Source organism: Callospermophilus lateralis, chromosome 18 (genome assembly GCF_048772815.1).
Source record: "Callospermophilus lateralis isolate mCalLat2 chromosome 18, mCalLat2.hap1, whole genome shotgun sequence".
NCBI classification, from domain to species: domain Eukaryota; kingdom Metazoa; phylum Chordata; class Mammalia; order Rodentia; family Sciuridae; genus Callospermophilus; species Callospermophilus lateralis.
In genome coordinates, this window is record NC_135322.1 from 25,556,430 (window position 1) to 25,569,294 (window position 12,865).

The window sequence follows — 12,865 nt, forward strand, 5'->3', positions numbered from 1 at the left end:
TGAGCCAAGACGGATTTGTGTGCTTGTCATTACCACCACGTATCATCAAGAATGGGTGAAAAAATATTTGCTGGTATTTCGGAAACTCGTTATTCCTTGGAAGCTTGGCAACCCCTTTCAATGAAAGTGCTTTTACACAGTCTGTGCCTAGGGCTACTTGAAGAAGAAACAACCATAGAGACAAAATTGAGAACGACTTTAGTTTTTCAAGTTTCAAAGAGCTACTACAAACCATTTTGGATTCAGAATTCCAAAATAATCTACCTATATAGGAGAGAACAGAGTGAAACCTTTTATAAAAACTGCTACTGTAGACGAACGCTTCAACCTAGAAAAACACAATTTGGTGAGCCAAGTGGCATTTGTGTTCTGATCATTACCACCCACGTATCATCAAGATTGGGTGAAAAAATATTTGCTGGTATTTTGGCAACTCGTTATTTCTTAGAAGCTTGGACACCCCTCTCAATGAAAGTGCTTTTCCACAGTCTGTGCCTAGGGCTACTTGAAGAGGAACAAACCATACCGACAAAACTGAGAATTACTTTATTTTGTCAAGTTTCAAAGAGCTACTACAAACCATGTTGAATTCAGAGTTCCAAATTCATCTATCTATATTAGAGAGAACAGAGTGAAACCTACATATAAAAACTGCTACTGTAGACGAACGCTTCAAACTAGAAGAACAAAATTTGGTGAGTCAAGTGGGATTTGTGTACTGATCATTACCACCACGTATCATCAAGATTGGGTGAAAAAATATTTGCTGGCATTTCGGAAACTCGTAATTTTGGAAGCTTGGCAATCCCTTTCAATGAAAGTGCTTTTCCACAGTCTGTGCCTAGGGCTACTTGAAGAGGAAACATACCATAGAGACAAAACTGAGAACTCCTTTATTTTGTCAAGTATCAAAGACCTACTACAAATCATGTTGGATTTAGAGTTCCTAATTCATGCATCTATATAGGAGAGACCAGAGTGAAACATAAAAATTAAAACTGCTACTGTAAACGAACGCTTCAACCTAGAAGAACAAAATATGGTGAGCCAAGTGGGATTTGTGTACTTGTCAATACCACCACGTATCATCAAGATGGGGTGAAAAAATATTTGCTGGTATTTCGGAAACTCGTTATTTCTTAGAAGCTTGGCAACCCCTCTGGATGAAATTGCTTATCCACAGTCTGTGCCTAGGGCTACTTGAAGAGAAAACAAACCACAGAGACAAAACTGAGAACTCCTTTATTTTGTCAAGTTTCAAAGAGCTACTACAACCATGTTGGATTTAGAGTTCCAAATTCATCTATCTATATAGCAGAGAACAGAGTGAAACCTAAAAATAAAACTGCTACTGTACACGAACGCTTCAACCTAGAAGAACAAAATTTGGTGAGCCAAGACGGATTTGTGTGCTTGTCATTACCACCATGTATCATCAAGAATGGGTGAAAAAATATTTGCTGGTATTTCGGAACTCGTTATTCCTTGGAAGCTTGGCAACCCCTTTCAATGAAAGTGCTTTTACACAGTCTGTGCCTAGGGCTACTTGAAGAAGAACAAACCATAGAGACAAAATTGAGAACTACTTTAGTTTTTCAAGTTTCAAAGAGCTACTACAAACCATTTTGGATTCAGAATTCCAAAATAATCTACCTATATAGGAGAGAACAGAGTGAAACCTTTTATAAAAACTGCTACTGTAGACGAACGCTTCAACCTAGAAAAACACAATTTGGTGAGCCAAGTGGCATTTGTGTTCTGATCATTACCACCACGTATCATCAAGATTGGGTGAAAAAATATTTGCTGGTATTTTTGCAACTCGTTATTTCTTAGAAGCTTGGACACCCCTCTCAATGAAAGTGCTTTTCCACAGTCTGTGCCTAGGGCTACTTGAAGAGGAAACAAACCATACCGACAAAACTGAGAATTACTTTATCTTGTCAAGTTTCAAAGAGCTACTACAAACCATGTTGAATTCAGAGTTCCAAATTCATCTATCTATATTAGAGAGAACAGAGTGAAACCTACATATAAAAACTGCTACTGTAGACGAACGCTTCAAACTAGAAGAACAAAATTTGGTGAGTCAAGTGGGATTTGTGTACTGATCATTACCACCACGTATCATCAAGATTGGGTGAAAAAATATTTGCTGGCATTTCGGAAACTCGTAATTTCTTGGAAGCTTGGCAATCCCTTTCAATGAAAGTGCTTTTCCACAGTCTGTGCCTAGGGCTACTTGAAGAGGAAACAAATCATAGAGACAAAACTGAGAACTCCTTTATTTTGTCAAGTTTTAAAGAGCTACTGCAAACCATGTTGGATTTAGAGTTCCAAATTCATCTATCTATATAGTAGAGAACAGAGGGAAACCTAAATATAAATACTGCTACTGTAGACGAACGCTTCAACCTAGAAGCACAATATTTGGTGAGCCAAGTGGGATTTGTGTACTGATCATTACCACCAAGTATCAACAAGATTGGGTGAAAAAATATTTGCTGGTATTTCGGAAACTCGTTATTTCTTGGAAGTTTTTTTACCCATCTCAATGAAAGTGCTTTTCCACAGTCTGTGCCTAGGGCTAATTGAAGAGGAAAAAAACCATAGAGACAAAACTGAGAACTCCTTTATTTTGTCAAGTATCAAAGAGCTACTACAAACCATGTTGGATTTAGAGTTCCAAAATCATCTCTCTATATTGGAGAGAACAGAGTGAAACCTAAAAATAAAAACTGATACTGTAAACGAACGCTTCAACCTAGAAGAACAAAATTTTTGAGCCAAGAGGGATTTGTGTGCTTGTCATTACCACCACGTATCATCAAGATTGGGTGAAAAAATATTTGCTGGTATTTCGGAAACTCATAATTCTTGGAAGCTTGGCAAACCCTATCATTGAAAGTGCTTTTCCACAGTCTGTGCCTAGGGCTACTTTAAGAGAAAATAAACCATAGAGACAAAACTGAGAACTTCTTTATTTTGTCAAGTATCAAAGAGCTACTACAAACCATCTTGGATTTAGAGTTCCAAATTCATCTATCTATATAGGAGAGACCAGAGTGAAACCTAAAAATTAAAACTGCTACTGTAAACGAACGCTTCAAACTAGAAGAACACAATTTTGTGAGTTAAGAGGGATTTGTGTACTGATCATTACCACCAAGTATCATCAAGATTGGGTGAAAAAATGTTTGCTGGTGTTTCAGAAACTCGCTATTTCTTAGAAGCTAGGCTACCCCTCTCAATGAAATTGCTTTTCCAAAATCTGGGCCTAGGGCTACTTGAAGAGAAAACAAACCATAGAGACAAAACTGAAAACTCCTTTATTTTGTCAAGTTTCAAAGAGCTACTACAAACCATGTTGGATTTAAAGTTAAAATTCATCTATCTATATAGAAGAGAACAGAATGTAACCTAAAAATATAACCTGCTACTGTAAACGAACGCTTCAACCTAGAAGAACAAAATTTGGTGAGCCAAGAGGGATTTGTGTGCTAGTCATTACCACCACGTATCATCAAGATTGGGTAAAAAAATATTTGCTGGTATTTCGGAAACTCGTTATTTCTCAGAAGTTTTTCAACCCATTTCAATGAAAGTGCTTTTCTACAGTCTGTGCCTAGGTCTACTTTAAGAGGAAACACACCATAGAGACAAAACTGAGAATTCCTTTATTTTGTCAAGTATCAAAGAGCTACTACAAACCATGTTGGATTTAGAGTTCCAAATTTATCTATCTATATAGGAGAGACCGGAGTGAAACCTAAAAATTAAAACTGCTACTGTAATCGAACGCATCAACCTAGAAGAACAAAATTTGTTGAGCCAAGTGGTATTTGTGTACTTGTCAAACCACGACGTATCATCAAATGGGGTGAAAAAATATTTGCTGGTATTTCAGAAACTCGTTATTTCTTGGAAGCTTGGCAACCCCTTTCAATGAAAGTGCTTTTCCACAGTCTCTGCATAGGGCTACTTAAAGAGGAATCAAACCATTGAGACAAAACTGAGAACTTTTTTATTTTGTCAAGTTTCAAAGAGCTACTACAAACCATGTTGGATTTAGAGTTCCAAATTCATCTACCTATATAAGAGAGAACAGAGTGTAACCTACATATAAAAACTGCTACTGTAAACGAACGCTTCAAACTAGAAGAACAAAATTTGTTGAGTCAAGTGGGATTTGTGTACCGATCATTACCACCAAGTATCATCAAGATGGGGTGAAAAAATATTTGCTGGTATTTCAGAAACTCGTTATTTCTTATAAGCTTGGCAACAACTCTCGATTAAATTGCTTATCCACAGTCTGTGCCTAGGGCTACTTGAAGAGGAACAAACCATAGAGACAAAACTGAGAACTCCATTATTTTGTCAAGTTTCAACGAGCTACTACAAACCATGTTAGATTTAGAGTTCCAAATTTATCTATGTATATAGCAGAGAACAGAGTGAAACCTAAAAATAAAAACTGCTACAGTACACGAACGCTTCAACCTAGAAGAACAAAATTTGGTGAGCCTAGAGGGATTTGTGTGCTTGTCATTACCACCACGTATCTTCAAGAATTGGTGAAAAAATATTTGCTGGTATTTCGGAAACTCGTTATTTCTTGGAAGCTTAGCAACCCCTCTCAATGAAAGTGCTTTTACACAGTCTTGCCTAGGGCTACTTGAAAGGTAACAAACCATAGAGACAAAACTGAGAACTACTTTATTTTGTCAAGTATCAAAGAGCTACTACAAACATGTTGGATTTAGAGTTCCAAAATCATCTATCTATGTAGGAGAGAACAAAGTGAAACCTAAAAATTAAAACTGCTACTGTAAACGAACGCTTCAACCTAGGAGAACAAAATATGGTCAGGCAAGTAGGATTTGTGTACTTGTCAATACCACCACGTATCATTAAGATTGGGTGAAAAAATATTTGTTGGTATTTCAAAATCCTTATTTCTTAGAACCTTGGCAATCCCTCTCAATGAAAGTGCTTTTCCACAGTCTGTGCCTAGGGCTACTTGAAGAGGAAAAAAATAATAGAGACAAAACTGAGAACTCCTTTATTTTGTCAAGTTTCAAAGAAATACTACAAACCATGTTGGATTTAGAGTTCCATATTCATCTATCTATATAGGACAGAACAGAGTGAAAACTAAATATAAAAACTGCTACTGTAGATGAACGCTTCAACCTAGAAGAACAAAATTTGGTGAGCCATGTGGAATTTGTGTACTGATCATTGCCACCAAGTATCATCAAGATTGGGTGAAAAAATATTTGCTGGTATTTCGGAAACTCGTTATTTCTTAGAAGCTTGGCAACCCCTGTCAATGAAAGTGCTTTTCCACACTCTGTGCCTAGGGTAATTGAAGAGGAAACAAATTATAGAGACAAAACTGAGAACTCCTTTTTTTTTGTCAAGTTTCAAAGACCTACTACAAACCATGTTGGATTTAGAGTTCCAAATTCATCTATCTATATAGGAGAGAACAGAGGGAAACCTAAATATAAAAACTGCTACTGTAGACGAACGAGTCAACCTAGAATAAAAAAGTTTGGTGAGCCAAGTGGGATTTGTGTACTGGTCATTACCACCAAGTGCCATCAAGATTGGGTGAAAAAATATTTGCTGGTATTTCGGAAACTGGTTATTTCTTAGAAGCTTGGCAACCCCTCTCAATGAAAGTGCTTTTCCACAGTCTGTGCCTAGGGCTACTTGAAGATTAAACAAACCATAGAGACAAAACTGAGAACTCCTTTATTTTTTCAAGTTTCAAAGAGCTACTACAAACCATGTTGGATTCAGAGTTCCAAAATCATCTCTCTATATAGGAGGGAACAGAGTGAAACCTAAAAATAAAAACTGATACTGTAAACGAACGCTTCAACCTAGAAGATCAAAATTTGGTGAGCCAAGAGGGATTTGTGTGCTTGTCATCACCACAACGTATCATCAAGAATAGGTGAAAAAATATTTGCTGGTATTTCGGAAACTCGTAATTTCTTGTAAGCTTGGCAACCACTTTCAATGAAACTGCTTTTCCACAGTCTCTGCTTAGGGCTACTTGAAGAGGAAACAAACCATAGAGACAAAACTGAGAACTACTATTTTTTGTCAAGTTTCAAAGAGCTACTACAAACCATGTTGGATTTAGAGTTCCAAATTCATCTATCTATATAGGAGCGAACAGAGGGAAACCTAAATATAATAAATGCTACTGTAGACGAACGCTTCAACCTAGAAGAACAAAATTTGGTGAGCCAAGTGGGATTTGTGTACTGGTCATTACCACCAAGTGCCAAAAGACTGGGTGAAAAAATATTTGCTGGTATTTCGAAAACTCCTTATTTCTTAGAAGCATGAAAACCCCTCTTAATGAAAGTGCTTTTCCACAGTCTGTGCGTGGGCTACTTGAAGAGGAAACAAACCATAGAGACAAAACTGACAACACCTTTATTTTGTTAAGTTTCAAAGAGCTACTACAATCCATTTTGTATTTAGAGTTCCACATTCATTTATCTATATAGGAGAGAACAGAGTGCAACCTATATATAAAAACTGCTACTGTAGACGAATGCTTCAACCTAGAAGAACACAATTTGGTGACCCAAGTGGGAGTTGTGTAATTATCATTACCACCACGTATCATCAAGATTAGGTGAAAAAATATTTGCTGGCATTTCGGAAACTCGTAATTTCTTGGAAGCTTGGCAACCCCTTTCAATGAAAGTGCTTTTAAACAGTCTCTGCTTAGGGCTACTTGAAGAGGAAACAAATTATAGAGACAAAACTGAGAACTACTTTTTTTGTCAATTTTCAAAGAACTACTACAAACCATGTGGGATTCAGAGTTCCAAATTCATCTATTCATATAGGAGAGAACAGAGGGAATAATAAAAATTATAAACTGCTACTGTATACGAACGCTTCAAACTAGAAGAACAAAATTTGGTGAGTCAAGTGAGATTTGTGTACCGATCTTTACCACGAAGTATCATCAAGATTGGGTGAAAAAATATTTGCTGGTATTTCGGAAACTCGTTATTTTTTAGAAGATTTGCAACCCCTCTCAATGAATGTGCTTTTCCACAGTCTGTGCCTAGGGCTACTCGAAGAGGAAACTAGCCATAGAGACAAAACTGAGAACTCCTTTATTTTTTGCAAGTTTCAAAGAGCTACTACAAACCATGTTGGATTTAGAGCTCCAAATTCTTTAACTATATTGTAGAGAACAGAGGGAAACCTAAAAATATAAACTGCTATTGTAAACGAACGCTTCAAACTAGAAGCACAAAATTTGGTGAGTCAAGTGGGATTTCTGTACCGATCATTACCACCAAGTATCATCAAGATTGGGTGAAAAAATATTTGCTGGTATTTCGGAAACTGGTTATTTCTTAGAAGCTTGGCAACCCCTCTCAATGAAAGTGCTTTTCCACAGTCTGTGCCTAGGGCTACTTGAAGACGAAACAAACCATAGAGACAAAATTGAGAACTCCTTTATTTGGTCAAGTTTCAAAAAACTGCTACAAAACATGTTGGATTTAGAGGTCCAAATTCATCTATCCAAATAGGAGAGAACAGAGGGAAACCTAAAAATATAAACTAGAAATGTAAACAAACGCTTCAATCTAGAAGAACAAAATTTGGTGAGTGAAGAGGGATTTGTGTACTGATCATTACCACCACGTATCATCAAGATTGGGTGAAAAAATATTTTCTGGTATTTCGGAACCTCCTTATTTCTTGGAAGCTTGGCAACAACTTTCAATGAAAGTGCTTTTCAACAGTCTGTGCTTTGGGCTACTTGAAGAGGAAACAACCCATAGAGACAAAACTGAGAACTCCTTTATTTTGTCAAGTTTCAAAGAGCTACTACAAACCATGTTGTATTTAGAGTTCCAAATTCATCTATCTATATAATAAAGAAAAAAGTGAAACTTCAAAATAAAAACTGCTACTGTAAACGAACGCTTCAACCTAGAAGAACAAAATTTGGTGAGCCAAGTGGGATTTTTGTACCGATCATTACCAAAAAGTATCATCAAGGTTGGGTGAAAAAATATTTGCTGATATTTCGGAAACTCGTAATTTCTTGGAAGCTTGGCAACCCCTTTCCATGAAAGTGCTTTTCCACAGTCTGGACCTAGGGCTACTTGAAGAGGAAACAAACCATAGAGCCAAAAATAAGAACTACTTTATTTTGTCAAGTTTCAACGAGCTACTACAAACCATATTGGATTTAGAGTTCCAAATTCATCTATCTATATAAGAGAGAACAGAGTGAAACCTACATATAAAAACTGCTACTGTAGACGAACGCTTCAACCTAGAAGAACAAAATTTGGTTAGCCAAGTGGGATTTGTGTACTGATCATTACCAACAAGTGTCATCAAGATTGGGTGAAAAAATATTTGCTGGTATTTCGGAAACATGTTATTTTTTAGAAGCTTGGCAACCCCTCTCAATGAAAGTGCTTTTCCACAGTCTCTGCCTAGGGCTACTTGAAGAGGAAACAAACCATAGAGACAAAACTGAGAACACTTTTATTTTGTTAAGTTTCAAAGAGCTACCAGAAACCATGTTGGATTTGGAGTTCCAAATTCATCTATCTCTATAGTAGAGAACAGACTGAAACCTAAATATAAAAACTGCTACTGTAGACGAACGCTTCAACCTAGAAGAACAAAATTTGGTGAGCCAAGTGGGATTTGTGTACTTGTCATTACCACCACGTATCATCAAGATTGAGTGAAAAAATATTTCCTGGTATTTCAGAAACTCGTAATTTCTTGGACGCTTGGCAACCCCTTTCAATGAAAGTGCTTATCTACAGTATCTGCTTAGGGCTACTTGAAGAGGAAACAAATCATAGAGACAAAACAGAGAACTACTTTTTTTGTCAAGTTGCAAACAGCTACTACAAACCATGTTGGATTTAGAGTTCGAAATTCATCTATCTATATAGGAGAGAACAGAGTGAAACCTAAAAATAAAAACTGCTACTGTAAACGAACGCTTCACCTAGAAGAAAACAATTTGGTGAGCCAAGAGGGATTTGTGTGCTTGTCATTACCACCAAGTATCATCAAGAATGGGTGAAAAAATATTTGCTGGTATTTCGAAAACTCGTAATTTCTTAGAAGCTTGGCAACCCCTTTCAATGAAAGTGCTTTTCCACAGTCTCTGCTTAGGGCTACTTGAAGAGGAAACAAACCATAGAGACAAAACTGAGAACTACTATTTTTTGTCAAGTTTCAAGGAGCTACTACAAACCATGTTGGATTTAGAGTTCCAAATTCATCTATCTATATAGGAGAGAACAGAGGGAAACGTAAATATAAAAACTGATACTGTAGACGAACGCTTCAACCTAGAAGAACAAAATTTGGTGAGCCAAGTGAAATTTTTGAACTGATTATTAAAACCAAGTATCATCAAGATTGGGTGAAAAAATATTTGCTGGTATTTCGGAAACTCGTTATTTCTTAGAAGCTTGGCAAACCTCTCAATGAAAGTGCTTTTCCACAGTCTGTGCCTAGGGCTACTTGAAGACGAAACAAACCATAGAGACAAAATTGAGAACTCCTTTATTTTGTCAAGTTTCAAAAAACTGCTACAAAACATGTTGGATTTAGAGGTCCAAATTCATCTATCCAAATAGGAGAGAACAGAGGGAAACCTAAAAATATAAACTAGAAATGTAAACAAACGCTTCAATCTAGAAGAACAAAATTTGGTGAGTGAAGAGGGATTTGTGTACTGATCATTACCACCACGTATCATCAAGATTGGGTGAAAAAATATTTTCTGGTATTTCGGAACCTCCTTATTTCTTGGAAGCTTGGCAACAACTTTCAATGAAAGTGCTTTTCAACAGTCTGTGCTTTGGGCTACTTGAAGAGGAAACAACCCATAGAGACAAAACTGAGAACTCCTTTATTTTGTCAAGTTTCAAAGAGCTACTACAAACCATGTTGTATTTAGAGTTCCAAATTCATCTATCTATATAATAAAGAAAAAAGTGAAACTTCAAAATAAAAACTGCTACTGTAAACGAACGCTTCAACCTAGAAGAACAAAATTTGGTGAGCCAAGTGGGATTTTTGTACCGATCATTACCAAAAAGTATCATCAAGGTTGGGTGAAAAAATATTTGCTGATATTTCGGAAACTCGTAATTTCTTGGAAGCTTGGCAACCCCTTTCCATGAAAGTGCTTTTCCACAGTCTGGACCTAGGGCTACTTGAAGAGGAAACAAACCATAGAGCCAAAAATAAGAACTACTTTATTTTGTCAAGTTTCAACGAGCTACTACAAACTATGTTGGATTTAGAGTTCCAAATTCATCTATCTATATAAGAGAGAACAGAGTGAAACCTACATATAAAAACTGCTACTGTAGACGAACGCTTCAACCTAGAAGAACAAAATTTGGTTAGCCAAGTGGGATTTGTGTACTGATCATTACCACCAAGTGTCATCAGGATTGGGTGAAAAAATATTTGCTGGTATTTCGGAAACTTGTTATTTTTTAGAAGCTTGGCAAACCTCTCAATGACAGTGCTTTTCGCAGTCTGTGCCTAGGGCTACTTGAAGACGAAACAAACCAAAGAGACAAAACTGAGAACTCCTTCATTTTGTCAAGTTTCAAGGAGCTACTACAAACCATGTTGGATTTAGAGTTCCAAATTCATCTATCTATATAGGATAGAACAGAGAAAAACCTAAAAATATAAACTAGAACTGTAAACGAACGCTTCAATCTAGAAGAACAAAATTTGGTGAGTGAAGAGGAATTTGTGTACCGATCATTACCACCACGTATCATCAAGATTGGGTGAAAAAATATTTTCTGGTATTTCGGAACCTCCTTATTTCTTGGAAGCTTGGCAACAACTTTCAATGAAAGTGCTTTTCCACAGTCTGTGCCTAGGGCTACTTGAAGAGGAAAGAAACCATAGAGACAAAACTGAGAACACTTTTATTTTGTTAAGTTTCAAAGAGCTACCAGAAACCATGTTGGATTTAGAGTTCCAAATTCATCTATCTATATAGGAGAAAACAGGCTGAAACCTAAATATAAAAACTGCTACTGTAGACAAACGCTTCAACCTAGAAGAACAAAATTTGGTGATCCAAGTGGGATTTGTGTACTTGTCATTACCACCACGTATCATCAAGATTGAGTGAAAAAATATTTCCTGGTATTTCAGAAACACGTAATTTCTTGGACGCTTGGCAACCCCTTTCAATGAAAGTGCTTATCTACAGTCTCTGCTTAGGGCTACTTGAAGAGGAAACAAATCATAGAGACAAAACAGAGAACTACTTTTTTTGTCAAGTTGCAAACAGCTACTACAAACCATGTTGGATTTAGAGTTCCACATTCATCTATCTATATAGCAGAGAATAGAGGGAAACCTAAAATATAAACTGCTACTGTAAACGAACGCTTCAAACTAGAAGAAAAAATTTGGTGAGTCTTGTGGGATTTGTCTACCGATCATTACCACCAAGTATCATCAAGATTGTGTGAAAATATATTTGCTGGTATTTCGGAAACTCATAGTTTCTTGGAAACTTGGCGACCCCTGTCCGTGAATGTGCTTTTCGACAGTTTATGCTTAGGGCTACTTGAAGAGGAAACAAACCATAGAGACAAAACTGAGAACTACTTTTTCTTTGTCAAGTTTCAAAGAGCTACTGCAAACCATGTTGGATTTAGAGTTCCAAATTCATCTATCTTTATAGGAGAGAACAGAGGGAAACCTAAATATTAAAACTGCTACTCTAGATGAACGCTTCAACCTAGAAGAAGAATATTTGGTGAGCCAATTGGGATTTGTGTACTGATCATTACCTCCAAGTGTCATCAAGATTGGGTGAAAAAATATTTGCTGGTATTTTTGGAAACTCGTTATTTCTTAGAACTTTGGCAACCCTCTCAATGAACGTGCTTTTCCTCAGTCTGTGCCTAGGGTTACTTGAAGAGGAAACAAGCATAGAGACAAAACTGAGACTCCTTCATTTTGTCAAGTTTCAAAGAGCTACTACAAACCATGTTGGATTTAGAGTTCCAAATTCATCTATTTATATAGGAGAGAACAGAGTGAAAGCTACATATTAAAACTGCTACTGGACAGGAACACTTCAACCTAGAAGAACACAAATTGGTGAGCCAAGTGGGATTTGTGTACTGCTCATTACCACCAAGTATCATCAAGATTGGGTGAAAAAATATTTGCTGGTATTTTGGAAACTCGTTATTTCTTAGAAGCTTAGCAACCCGTCTCAATGAAAGTGCTTTTCCGCAGTCTTTGCCTAGGGCTACTTGAAGAGGAAACAAACCACAGAGAAAATCTGGGAACTACTTCATTTTGTCAAGTTTCAATGAGCTACTACAAACCATGTTGGATTTAGAGTTCCAAATTCATCTATCTATATAGGAGAGAACAGAGTGAAACCTAAATATAAATACTGCCACTGTAGACGAACGCTTCAACCTAGAAGAACAAAATTTGGTGAGCCAACTGGGATTTGTGTACTGATCATTACCACGAAGCATCATCAAGATTGGGTGAAAAAATATTTGCTGCTATTTGAGAAACTCGTTAATTCTCAGAAGCTTGGCAACCCATCTCAATGAAAGTGCTTTTCCACAGTCTGTGCCTAGGGCTACGTGAAGAGGAAACAAACCATAGAGACAAAAGTGAAAACTCCTTTATTTTCTCAAGTTTCAGAGAGCTACTACAAACCATGTTGGATTCAGAGTTCCAAATTTATCTATCTATATAGGAGAGAACAGAGAGAAACCTAAAATAAAAACTGCTACTGTAAATGAACGCTTCAACCTAG